The following is a 14430-nucleotide window of genomic DNA, read 5'->3' on the forward strand; positions in this document are numbered from 1 at the left end:
CAGCCTCCGACCATTTCCTTATGGGAATGAGATCCAAGGGGGGAATCCCCCATACTGTATCTACATCTTCACTAAGCCTTCCGTCTTCTGGGCCCAGGGGTTCAAAGGTGGTATTGAAATCACCAGCAATGATCTGTCTACTAGTGCTAACATCCTGAATCAGGTGGTTTTCTAGAGTTGCGATGACACTCAAACTCCTGCCACCAGGTTGTCCCCTCGAGTACACATTGTAAATGGTTATGTCAAGGCCTTTTTTAGAACTAACCCTTAAGGCCAAGATATCTGGGCTATCAATATAAACCTCATCAATCCTTACACCCTCAGATTGGCGAACTCAACAAGTCAAACCTCCTACGTGTCTTCCTCTTTTGCCCCTTATAGCTTATTTAGAGAAATTGCAGTAGCCTTCATAAAAGACTCCTTCTACAGACCATGTCTCCTGGAATGCCCAAACGTCTGTGCCCTCTATAAACTTGCACCATTCCGGTAACACAGATTTCGCTTCAAGGCCTGCAATATTCCAGGAAGAAAATGTCAGGGCCTGGTTCGAGAGGACTGGGCCTCTATTCCCAACGGAGGTCCGTATCTTATTTGGGGAAACATCCTTTACAACGCAAATTTTACCACGCAGTGCCTTTGCGACGCAACTTTACAACGCAAACCATTAAAACGCATTGCGCTGGGGGGCGCTCTAGGATAGGGAATAGGTTTAATTTACTATCCAACACCTTCCCTACTATCAACGGGGACTGGAGTTGGAATAGTAAATTAAACAATTCACTATCCAGCGCCCCAAAGCACTATGCGTTGTAAAGGAATGCGTTGTAAAAAACGCGTTGTAAAGGCATGCGTTGTAAAAGCATGCGTTGTAATGTCATACATCCCTTATTTGTGTTAGGTTCCCTAGTTAGCAGGTTGTCTGGGGTGCATGTAATTGTATGAGATTGAGTATCAAGGTTAATAGGATCGGCCCACCGTACACTTCCTGTGCTTGAACACCCTAAACCACTTATCAATGTTTACCGGGAGGAGAGACACCAACTTCCCTGTCAACTAGTGATATTGCTTAGAGGATTCTCAAGTGCCATCATATTGACCTGTCTATCTATTGTCAGCTTATCAGTGACACTCCCTCCCAGTCAGTCTATATCTTCAAGAGTTGACAACAATTCAAAACGGTTGCTAGTCTGGATAGGAAAGTCTATTCTATTAAAGGACCCTTGTTGGGCCCGTACAACCCTATTATTGGGTATGGTCCAGAGATTATAGAAAAACCAGAGTGGGAGTAAACTGATTTCCTCTGCAGCAGGTGGAAACTGCCCAGCCAACTCAAGAATATGGTGAACTAAAAGGGGAGACCTAAGGCTTAGAACCACACAGTCGCCAACCAGCGATTTGTGCGAATGGCCTACCCAGTTAACACGGCGAACCATTTTAAATTCGTCAAAGAGTTCATGGCGAATCCCAGTCTTCTTACTTCAAAAATGTAAGGTCTTGTTTTTGAGTGTTGACCAATGCTCGTGTGTACCTGGCGGGAGTGGAGGTACGTTCTCTAGGATGATCGTGTAGGGGGTGGCTTCTGGCGGGAGGTGAAGGCTTGGTAACATGGCCAGTTCCCCTTCTGGATCTCGTTTGGCTTGTCGTCTATTGTCAGTAACCATTACCCCAGACTGCTGTGTCGGGGGAGGTACATTACCCTTTTTAGCACAAGTATGGGAAGGGCAGATTGAGCTTGTCAATGATGCTACCCGCTCAGCACTACGTTGAGCATTTTGGAAGCCTACCCCCTGAGTATCATGTACTACCCCACGTGGATTATGTTGTGCCCCCATGATTGCATGCAAGGAAGGTTGCTCCCTATCCCTTTGGGCACTACAAGCTAAACATTGTTCGATCTTGTTTAGCTTAGCATCCACTAAGTCGAATCGTTTAAGTATAGGGTCAATAACAACAGCCAACTGTTTCCCCAATAAGGAGCATAACTCTTCCTGGTTGAGCACAATTTTTGGTTGCCCTGCAAAATTAGGATCCGAAGTATTTTCCCCCGAGTTTCCAAACACATACACTCCACTAGATTCCGTAATGGCAGACTGAGTGGATTGTTTGATTGTACCCCACCCTTTCCTTTTTATTGTAGGTGGTTCAATTCCTGTCCCCCTTGGAGCTTTCCTTCCCCTAGTTGTTACCATAGCGGGCTATTTGACCTGGATTAGCAAGGATTGGCCTGGATTAGCAAGGGACTCGGGGGTGTGGGAGTGGGCATAACACTTATTACGTTGGGGGAGTTATGTCACTAGATGTTCCTAGCTCTTCAGTCGTCTGTACCAGGGGTAACTGGCCACTAGGCAAATACCCACCCCTCGAGGGTAAGGGTTCGAGGGAGAGCCTATGCTCCATGGCCTGTATTTCATGAATTAGGACAGACTCATCCCTGTTAAGAAAAGCGTCTAAGGAGCCCACCACCCTGTCCCCCACCTTCCTTTTACTCATAGTGGTAACCTATGTGTCTCAGCCCAATTCCAACAAACTCCCCGTTCAACTACAAGCCTCAAGTACACCAGTCCACAACTTACAGTTCGGGGTAGATGGAGGGAATAGAATAAAAGTCAGAGGTGTAGCCCAGCCCAGCCTCCTCCGGGCTCTGACGGGCGGGGACGGGCCCGCCCTTGCCCCGGGCTTCGCCAGCGCGCTTCCCGTGCCGCGGGAGCCTAAGCGTCCCTTTAAGCACCTCCTGGCGTGCCGGTCTGCGTGCGCGGCATGTGCGGCGCAGGGGACGCTGGGAGGTGTAGTTTGCCTCCCCTCCGGCGTCAACCTGCGCGAGAATGGCCCCCAGTGACTCTCGGCAGGGGAAGCTCGGTCGTGGACTTGTTCGTTATGCCCCAACAGGTAAGGACCGTCTGTTGACTCTTGGCAGTGGCGGCAAAGCAGCAGTGAGCTCCAGCGCCGCGGGAGCCCAAGCGTCCCTTTAAGCGCCTCCTGGCGCGCTGGTCTGCGTGCGTGGCGTGTGCGGCGCAGGGGATGCTGGGAGGTGTAGTTTGCCTCCCCTCCGGCATCAACCTGCGCGAGAATGGCCCCCAGTGACTCTCGGCGGTGGCGGCTAGGTCGTGGGCTTGTCCGTTATGCCCCAACAGGTAAGGACCGTCTGTTGACTCTTGGCAGTGGCGGCAAAGCAGCAGTGAGCTCCCGCGCCGCGGGAGCCCAAGCGTCCCTTTAAGCGCCTCCTGGCGCGCTGGTCTGCGTGCGCGGCGTGTGCGGCGCAGGGGACGCTGGGAGGTGTAGTTTGCCTCCACTCCGGCGTCAACCTGTGCGAGAATGGCCCCCAGTGACTCTCGGCGGTGGCGGCTAGGTCCTGGGCTTGTCCATTATGCCTCAACAGGTAAGGACCGTCTGTTGACTCTTGGCAGTGGCGGCAAAGCAGCAGTGAGCTCCCCACCCTGAATTTATTTCTAATAAGAGACAGGAGAGCACCATTTTTTCAATTGGATCTATGAACCCTCTGTGTGTCAGCTGCACTGATCAACAAATTTCAGTTTTTGGCCCCAGGGTGGTCACTTTGGGACGTCCACCAGTCCGAGGAGGCAATAGTATTTCTGTCCCAGATCTTTCTTGATGTAGTGGCAGCCAATCAGATCTTTTCTAGAGATCTGTCAGCTCTGCGGATCCTATGCGGCATGATATATAGATACATTTTGAACCTTTATTTCTCACTTTGGAACTCTAAATTTCCAGCCTCCAGCTACACATGATTTCCAATCATCCATGTGCACAGGAAGTGACATCACTGGATTTCCCATCATCCATGTGCACAGGAAGTGACATCACTCCCCCCTCCCAGGACCTACTTAATGGAGGGCACAGCATGTGCATGCAGCAGATGCCTGCATCGGGTGTTCCAAAGCTGTCTATCTACACCTATCCATGCCTGGACGCCGCCCAGCACTAGGAACCCTGGTCCTCCTCCATCCTCTCACCACCCTACTGCGACCCTCTATACACTCACCCTGCCTGCCACTCCACATGCTGCCTCACCTAACCCCACAGCACAGAGGAAGCATTCTCCTGCGCTTCCTGCAAGTTTTCCTGCACTTACCCACACTCAACCCTCATAGCCCCCGCACAAACAGCATCCAACATCACACTCTCTTACACTCACACAGTCCCACAACCAATCACACAATACTCCACACTCACATACATCCTTCTTAATACTGGTTCCCCCACCAAACATGCCACAGAGATTTTGAACCTGTTGCACAACAACACCTCAGACCAACTTTTCCTTACAGAAACCTGGCTTAACCATGCATCGTCCCTTGACAACACCACAGCCATTCCTCCAGTCTACAAGATTGCCAGGCAAGATAGAATTCACAAGCCTGGAGGAAGAATCACCATCATCCACAAGAACACCATCAGCTGTACCACCTCCATGCACACATCAGCCTCCATCATGTAACACCTGTCATTCAAGCTCCACGTCACAGCCAACTTCCACCTAAGCTGCATTCTCATCCAAAGACCACTGGGACTGCGCACCAACTTCACTAACTCCATCATGGACTTCATCATATCACTCACCCTCGACACTAGCAATTACATCCTACTCAGAGACTGGAACTTCCATCTGAAACACCACGCCGACTCCAACCTAGAATCACTAATCAAAGACCTTGGAAGCCAGGGCCTCATTCAATGAGTAAAGGGGCCTATCAACATCGTGGACACCTCCTGGGCCCTATATTCACCACCTTCAACAACATCGGAGTCGAGGAAGCCATCAAGAATTTCAACAATTAAGGCACCTCCTGAGCCAACTACCTGTTCCCTCTCAAACATCTTAATACACCAAGCTCTAGACCCCAGACAAATTGGCACATGGTAGAACTCAGACTTGATCAAATGCCACTGTAAACAACTGAAGCGAAATGGAGAATGAGCAAGGAGAATACAGACACGAGCACATTAAAATCTGCCCTGAAACACAATGATCCGCACAACCAAATGAGCCACGTGACAGACCGCATCAATGCCAGCACCAACCGAAGCAAAGACATCTTCACCATTGTGAAGGATTTCTCCTCACCATCACCTCAACTCCATCACCCCCTCGCAGAACCTCTGAAACAAACCATCTCAATTTGCTGTAAATCACCACAATTTACAGCAAATTCAACCCACAACTGGACCCAACAGACTTTGCCAAACACCTCCCAATTTCACCCAAAGGAACAATGCTAGCCACATGGTCCATCCTCACCACATTAGAAACCACTGCCACCATGAAGTCCATTCATTCAGGAGTTCCATCGGACCCTTGCCCCCACCATCTCTACTCCAGAGGACAGCAACCCATCTGTGCCATGCTCACACTCATTCTCAATGGCTCCACCTCTTGTTTGACCTTTCCACATGCTTGGATGCATGCAACTGTCCTCTCGTTACTGAAGAAACCATTAATGGACCCTTCAACGCTCACCAACTACTTGCAGATCTTCCTGCTATCATTTCTGCCACAGGTCTTAGAGAAAATCATCAACAGATGGCACACCTAATACTTCAACAATTGACAATTCCTCAACGCCACTCAGTCTGGTTTCAGACCCAACCACAGCACCAAAACTGCCCTCATCACCACCACGGATGACATCTGCAAGATTCTTGCCCTCCTGGACATCTCTGCAGCGTTTGATATGGTCTCCCAACCCCATCATCATTCAATACCTACACGTTATTGGCGTCCAAAGTTGGAAGGACTCAGTCAGCCTGGCACAGTACACCCAAGCGCCCACTACCTCATCTGAGGATTCCTGCATAGATCCTCCTTGAACCTGACCCTCTTCAGAAAATCCATGCTCCCTCTAGCCAGCATCATTTGCTTTCACTACATCAACATCCTCTCCTACACTGATGACACACAACTCATTCTCTCCGTTATGGACAAAACGCCCAGCGCCTGAACCAAATCCAATTCCTGCATGATCAAAATTGCCCACTGGATGATGCCTAACTGTCTAAAGCTGAACACAAAGACTGCAATTGTGATCTTTGGGAGGAGTACTTTACCATGGAACTCCATTTGGTGGCTAACAGAACTACATCTAAAACCCACCACCCACGCCAAGAATCTCGGGATCGTGAACAACAGAAAACTTGACCTGACCGCCCAAGTCAACACTGTCACTACTTCATGCTTCCATACCCTAAAGATGCTGAGGAAGATTTTCAAATGGTTCCCAATGAGCACCCTGAATACTATCATGCAGGCCCTGGTCACAAGCAGGCTGCACTACGGATACACGCTGTAGGAATCAACAAAAAACTCACCAGGACTCTGCATACCATTAAAAACTTGGCAGTCAGAATCACTCTCCACCCCCGTTGCGTGCTCACTTTGTGAAGTATCTCCTGTTGGGAGATGGGATTTGTAGCCCACCAGTTTCCATGAGCAATAATTAAAAAAACAATTCAATTGGAACATGTTAGTGGGTCAAGTAAATTGAGGAGCCATGCACAGAACAATGTCCGGCATGTTGGCTTGGAGCAAAGGAATGAATCCCTCTGAAAGCACGTACACCTTTGTTTTTAAATAATTGCTCATGCATCCAATTTTCTTCTTTTTTGTGACACTTTCATGAGTGCTCTTTGTTTTTAAGTGATTTGATTTGGAATTTAGTTTTTTGCCCTTATACTTCTAAACTGTACTGTTTTTTGGCTAGACACCGACAACATGCCACATACATTTTCACTTAGGAAGACCATGATCAATGCTAATTTAACAAGGATAAGCCAGGAATTCTTGCCAGACACCAGTTTATCTTTTTGGGTCAGATTATTTGTGTCTTTCAGGAGCTTCGGACAGATGTACAAACATTAGGACTATCGATTTCCTAATTGCAATTCTCTTTGAATTGCAGTTAGGAAATCGGTATTCCTAACGTATAAAACTCATTTGAGTTTCAGTAGCAATTCCTAGTGGCTAGCAAATAGACCTACCTCTGGCATATTAATAAGGCAGGTCTCAATTTGGAACCCGTTAGAAATCGCATTCATCAAAGGGATGGCGGTTTGCTGAGGTCAGCAGACCACCATGTCTGTGATCGCTTTTTAATAAAGCAATCTTTTTTAATCTTTGCAGTTTCATTTTTTAAGAGTAGGCAGTTGTCCAAGGGACCATTGCCTGCTCTTAAAGAATTTTTTTTTAACATTCTCAAAGGGGAAGGGGTTCCTTCCCTTTTGGAAATGGGTTACCATCAGTTTTAAAGTAGTGGCAAAGTATTACAGTTTTGAGACTGGAATTTGGTCATAAAACATGAATACATATCATTCTGATTCGGCATTAGGAAGGGACGCCCCTTCCAAACACTTAGGGGCACATGCATCAATGTACGATTTTGCGATTCTTAATTTGCGAAAATTACCGAATCGCAAATTAAGAATTGCAAAATGGTATGCATCATTTTTTTGGCTATTTTTTGGGGATTCGGTAAAAATCGCAATTTTTACAGAATTCCAAATAAATAGCGAATTCCTAACTGCATTTTCGCTATTCCCATTGATTCCTATGGGCCAAAAGGCCCGTAGGAGTCAATGGGAAGGCATTTCAAAATTCGCAATTTGTTCATGCATTCCATGGGTGCAGGGGGGGGGGTCCAAAGGACCCCCCCCGCACCCCTGAAATGTATTTTTAAGTGGATGTTTCACACACACATGTCCTAAGGACATGTGTGTCTGTAACATGCAAGTTTAAAAAATGCATTTTTTTGCTTTTTTAAACATTATCGCAAATTAACACGAGGGTCAACCTCGTGTTAATTTGCACTTCCAATTTCCAAATTCGCTATTTTAAAAAAAATGATGCATTGCATTTAAGGAATCGCACAAATGCGATTCCTTAAATGCATTCGCATTTTTTAGAAATGCTAAAAAATGCGAATTGTGCACAAAAGTTTGATGCATCCCAAAAATGGTTTTTGCATTCGCAAATGGTCGATTTTTCCGATTCGCACCGTTTGCGAATGCAAAAACCAATGATGCATGTGCCCCTTAATCGCTATTTAGTAGCAAATGCAAATTGCGATTCGGTAACAAGTTACTGAATCGCAGTTTGCCTTTAGTACATTGTAAAAAGCTTTTGTGTAGTCACAAACGGCCTGATTCTGTGAATCGGGCCGCTTGCGACTTCAAAAAAGCTTTGTCAATCTGGCCCATAGTCTTATATAACATCAACACTGTGGTCTGTCTCTCCCGCAGCCTAACACTCCTATTCAAAAGACTACTGTGCTCAATTTCACTCTATTTCCAACTCTTGAATTTTCTTCATATCTTTCCCCATGTCCCCCTTTTCCGAGAATGCATAATTTCCTGTTTATTGCATTGGTATTGTGTCTACTCCTTTCGGCACAACTGTCAACCTCCCCCTGCAGTGCAGGCTAGCGAGAGGATCTTAGCGTGGAAAACTGACAACAAAGCAGGTTACTTCCTTACTGCCTGCCTCTGCTTCAGAAAACATTATACAGTTCTATGAAGCAGCAGTTTAGACACAAAAAACAGGAAGCCAACTGTGATGCTTCCCTGCTCCTTGGTGCAGGGCTATTGTGTACCAGCGGATGCGCGGGCATTGTTCACGCACTGTATGGACAATGCGAAAGGTCTAATGGGTCTTCCCACTTTCTCTACCTCTTTTAGAGCCTGCTGTGAAAACAATCCCCGGAGCACACGTGGAATAAAGAGACAAAGGTGTTTTTTGATGACTAGCAACATTTGCTTTGAGTTATTCTCATGTGCTGTTTGTTGTTTTTCATGTTTGAGAGCATGAAAATTGAAGTCCTTTGTCCGTCTCTAGTGAGTCTTTTTAAAGTGCCATATTTTGCTCCCCTCACAAACTAGGCATTCCATCCTCTGAGGGAATGGGGCACTTTGACCAATGGAAAAGAGAACTTGGTCTTCATTCCCAGAAAGTTCTTGGGGGCAGATTTACAAGCCCCGTGCGCCACTTTTGCGCCACCATTGCATCACTTCTGTGACGCAGTGGCGGCGTAAAGCTAGCTCCATGTTGCGACAGATTTACAACGTGACACATCTAGGGAGATGCGTCACGTTGTAAAGCCTTGCGCCACATGAAACCTGCGTCAGGTATCATGTGGGCATTCCGGGGCAGGGTGGGCGTTCCGGCGCAGGTACCCCTCGGAAAAGTGCCTGAGTGAAATCTACAAGATTTCACTCAGTCACTTTTCTGACGCAGCTATTTGAAAACCTTGCGCCTGCTTGAAGCAGGCATAAGGCTTGACATACAACGTTGTGTATGGGCAGGCCAAGAGCATTGCTGGAGTTGCGTTGCGCTTGCGACATGACTTCAGCAATGCGCCACCCTTCCGACAGGAGATGCCAGATGGTAAATGCGGCGCATTTGTGGTGGCGCAAGGGTAAACTTGCATGATGCATCTTATCTGGCGCATCTCTGCTGATTTGCAGGGATGCGCCAGTCGTCATAAATCTGCCCCTCTGTGAGAGTCCACTCTATGCCCTCCACCAACGACAGCACCATGGTTGGTGAAAATACAGTTCAGACGCCATGAATGCGTCCTCCATTTAACAGATATTATTGAAAATTGTGAGTGAGTGATGCTGGTTTGAGGGATGAACAAGACTTCAGCAGAGTAGCTATTCCTGGTGAGGATGTGAAATAGCTAGGCAGTATCCAAAAAGACAGAGATAAATGGAATCCGTGAAAACCTTTGAAGTGTGCAAGACCAATGCTGTTTGGAATGTGACTGCTTTGAACAGTATTAGGCAAGTGGAATAAGGGATTAGGGACATTTCATTTAAAGGCAAGGAGCGTGAGGTGGGGAATCATCTAAAACTATGAAGATTCAAAAAAGTTCAAGAATGATGTCTTGGAATTGAATGAGATATGTAAAGAAGTTCATTTTGTTTGGATTGGGAAAAATGTCAGAAGAATATTTTGAGTTTCTAAAGAAACAGGTACATGAAAAATATTCTTGTCACTTCTAAAACATTGGCGAATGGATAAAAGCGATTATCCTTACTAACACCAAAAAAAAGTTGTCATGGCACACCTTTTTCTTGAAATAAACTATATTAATACTTTATACTGCTCATTGAAATTGAACATCCTATTGCACTCTGCAGTATAATGTTCTCAAAATCAACACTGTTAATTCTAGATACCGTTGTCAGTCAAACAGTGGCCAGTGCTGTATTAGAGCCCCCCATAACCCCATTCAATTTTAAAATAAATTCAAAGAAAAAATTACCTGTCCAATTCATTTAAAAAAAGATGACAATGACTATTCAAAGAATCAGAAATAAAATGTATGTATTCTGGCTAACACTTAAAAAGGAAAGTTATGTGGATAATTTGTCCTCTGAAAAAAATGGTGTTAATTACGCAAGGCTCATTAAAACGGATGCGCATATTTACAATGAAATTATGTAGTGTGGCTCCTCAAGTAATTTTGCCGCGCCGAGCAGCGTCATTTAAAAAATTCAGGGATGTGCAGTATTTACAAGAGTGCGTCACACCCCTGAGCTCTCTCCTGTGCGCAAACAGCAGCCGTGCACCACTAAGGCGCCCTTGCACCATGGTGCAAGGGTGCCTTCGTTGCAGGGATGATTGTGTTTGTGCAGGAAAGAATACCTTCCTGCACAAAAACAATCATTAATAGCGTTTTGCTTCTCCAGCACACATAGAAAGTGTACAAAATGAAGAGAAATAAAAGTATTTCTTCTCCTTGTGCCTCTTTAATTCCTTCCCTGGAAAAGCGTTCGTTCGTTTTTGGAGCTTCCTCAGATTTACCAATCCTTGTAAATCTGAGGCATGTCAAAAAGTCATGGGTGTTGCATGGGAACAACCACAGCAATACCCATGACACGCCCGGTGCACAGACATAATATCGACTCCACAATATCGAATGGACAAAATATCGAGTAAAAAATATCGAACATAATAAAATATCGAGAACAAAAATATCGTTGTTAAAAATATCGATTACAATAATGATAATAAAATATCGAGTCCAAAAATATCGACTCAAAAATATCGACATGACAAAATATCGATTAATAGTCAAAGTAAAAAATATCGATAATATGTTGAAAAAAGGTAAAAAATATAAATAAATTGTAATAGTAATATAAATTGTAATTAATGTTTAGGAGCGGGATGTTGGGTTAATAGGTGATAAGGGTGGGGAGTAATTTAAAATAAATAATTAATTTATATATGTTTGTAAATATTTTTATATTTTAATTAATTGGGAAATAATTAATATTAATTAGTTAATTAATTTATATAAATTTCTATAAAAATTTTATTAGTAATTAATTGGTAATTAAATATTAATAATTAGTTAATTGGAAAATAAATCATATTAATTAGTTAATTAATTAATATAATTGGTAATAAAATTTTATGTAGTAATTAATTGGTAATTAATTATTATTAATTAGTTAATTTTAAATTGAATAATATTATTTATTTAATTAATATAATTGGTAATAAAATTTTATGTAGTAATTAATTGGTAATTAATTATTATTAATTAGTTAATTGGAAAATAAATCATATAAATTAGTTAAATAATTAATATAATTGGTAATAAAATTTTATGTAGTAATTAATTGGTAATTAATTATTATTAATTAGTTAATTGTAAATTGAATAATATTATTTATTTAATTAATATAATTGGTAATAAAATTTTATGTAGTAATTAATTGGTAATTAATTATTATTAATTAGTTAATTGGAAAATAAATAATATAAATTAGTTAATTAATTAATCTAATTTGTTATAAATTTTGTATTAGTAATTAATTGGTAAATAATTAATATTAATTAGTTAATTACATTATTTAGAGTAATTGTTATATATATAATATTTTGTTATAGTTCATTAAATAATTGGGGAAAAATTTATTAATAATTACATGAAAATAATTACAGCTAATGTGCTAAAATATTTTCATCTTTGTTATTGGTATAAATTGTAGTTAATGTTTAGGAGCGGGATGTTGGGTTAATAGGGGATAAGGGTGGGGAGTAATTAAAAAGAAATAATTAATTATGATATGTTTGTGATTAATTTAAATTATGAATTAATTGGTAAAGAATAAATATTAATGTTTTAATTAATTCATATAATTTGGTACATATTTATCATTATTAAATAAATAGTAATTAATTAATATTAATTAGTTGATTTAATTATTAATAAATAATTTTTTTCTTCATATTTTGTTATTATTAAATATTTGTTTGGGAATAATTATTATAAATAATTATATTTAATTAATTACAGCTATTTTGCTAATATATTAACTTATTAATTATAGTTAATTAATCATTAATAGTTAATTAAATAATATTAATTAAATTTGGGTACAGGAGGAATTTTAGTGTTCAGGGTCAGTTGTCTCTCTTTAGGTAAAGGGGTATTTTAATGTTTCAAGGTCAGTTTTTAGTTTTAGGGTAAAGGGGTATTTTTAGAATTCAGGGTCAGTTTTCAGTTTGTGGGTAAAGGGGTATATTTAAGGTTCAGGGTCAGTTTTCAGTTTTTGGGTAAAGGGGTATATTAGGGTTCAGGGTCAGTTTTTAGTTTGTGGGTAAAGGGGTATATTTAAGGTTCAGGGTCACTTTCAGGTTTTGGGGAAAGGGGTATAATTAATGTTCAGGGTCAGTTTTCAGTTTTTGGGTAAAGGGGTATTTTTAGGGGTCAGGGTCAGTTTTCAGATTTTGGGTAAAGGGGTATTTTTAGGGTTCAGGGTCAGTTTTCAGTTTGTGGGTAAAGGGGTATATTTAAGGTTCAGGGTCAGTTTTCAGTTTTTGGGTAAAGGGGTTTATTTAAGCTTCAGGGTCAGTTTTAAGTTTGTGGGTAAAGGGGTATATTTTTAGGTTCAGGGTCAGTTTTAAGTTTTTGGGTAAAGGGGTATATTTAATGGGTCAGGGTCAGTTTTCAGTTTTTGGGTAAAGGGGTATATTTTTGGGTTCAGGGTCAGTTTTCAGTTCTTGGGTAAAGGGGTATTTTTTGGGTTCAGGGTCAGTTTTTAGTTTTTGGGTAAAGGGGAATTTTTAGGGTTCAGGGTCAGTTTTGGGTTTTTGGATAAAGGGGTATTTTTTAGGGTTCAGGGTCAGTTTTCAATTTTTGGGTAAAGGAGAATTTTTTGGGTTCAGGGTCAGTTTTCAGTTTTTGGGTAAAGGGGTATTTTTTAGGGCTCAGGGTCAGTTTTCAGTTTTTGGGTAAAGGAGAATTTTTTGGGTTCCGGGTCAGTTTTCAGTTTTTGGGTAAAGGGGTATTTTTAGGGCTCAGGGTCAGTTTTCAGTTTTTGGGTAAAGGAGAATTTTTTGGGTTCAGGGTCAGTTTTCAGTTTTTGGGTAAAGGGGTATTTTTAGGGTTCAGGGTCAGTTTCCAGTTCTTGGGTAAAGGAGTATATTTTTGAGTTCATGGACAATTTTCAGTTTTAGGGTAAAGGGGTATTTTTAGGGTTCAGGGTCTGTTTTGTGTATATAAAGTGTGAGAAAAATATTTATAAATATTACACATAGTTGAAAATTATTTGTGAAAAATAGTTGCTCATTTTTATGCTATTAATATTTTTTTTAACTACTCAGCAAAAAATATACTACTAATATATGTTAATAATATTTATAAAATGTATATAAATATTTGACAAATTTTACACTATAACATTATACTAAAGTAGCTATTCTAATGTATACATGGTCAGTCTTCAGCACCTTTCCAGATATTACTTTCACTTGAGTAGGAATAGTAAATAATAATTGGTAAGTGTCCAGCAACTTCTCTGATAATACTTTGACTGGAGTAGGAATAGCAATTATTAATTGGTCAGTGTCCAGCACATTTGCATATAATTTTACATTAGTGTGTTATTATATTACAAGACAATGCAAAATGGATGTTTTCACAAAACTTTATTACAATTTTCCAATTTTTTCATGTGTAATACAATACAATCACTATCAAATATAACATAAACATTTTTGGAAATGTTGTATTTGCAGAATAACACATTATCATTTATGTACATGTTTTAATTTGTCACACAAAATTTTTTCACAACATTTTTTATTTCAAAACAAAATATTATTATCAATCCCTTTCTGTAACAAGTATTTATATTGAAATAAATAAAAATCACGTTATTTTTCTGTTTCTTCCATTTATATGTAATAATGTTAATATTATATATTAATATTATTAAATATTTAATTTTAATATAATTTTTTTTATAAAGTAACATGACAATTATTATATTTGCTCAAGATATGGAAATACTAATTAAGACATTTTTTTTAACATATTTCTGACAATGTTGTTTTTAAATTATACATATAAATATATTATGTTGTTAACTTTATAACTGTAAAGGAGAATAATATGTTTAATA

This window comes from Lissotriton helveticus, chromosome 9 (assembly GCF_964261635.1).
Source record: "Lissotriton helveticus chromosome 9, aLisHel1.1, whole genome shotgun sequence".
NCBI lineage: Eukaryota > Metazoa > Chordata > Amphibia > Caudata > Salamandridae > Lissotriton > Lissotriton helveticus.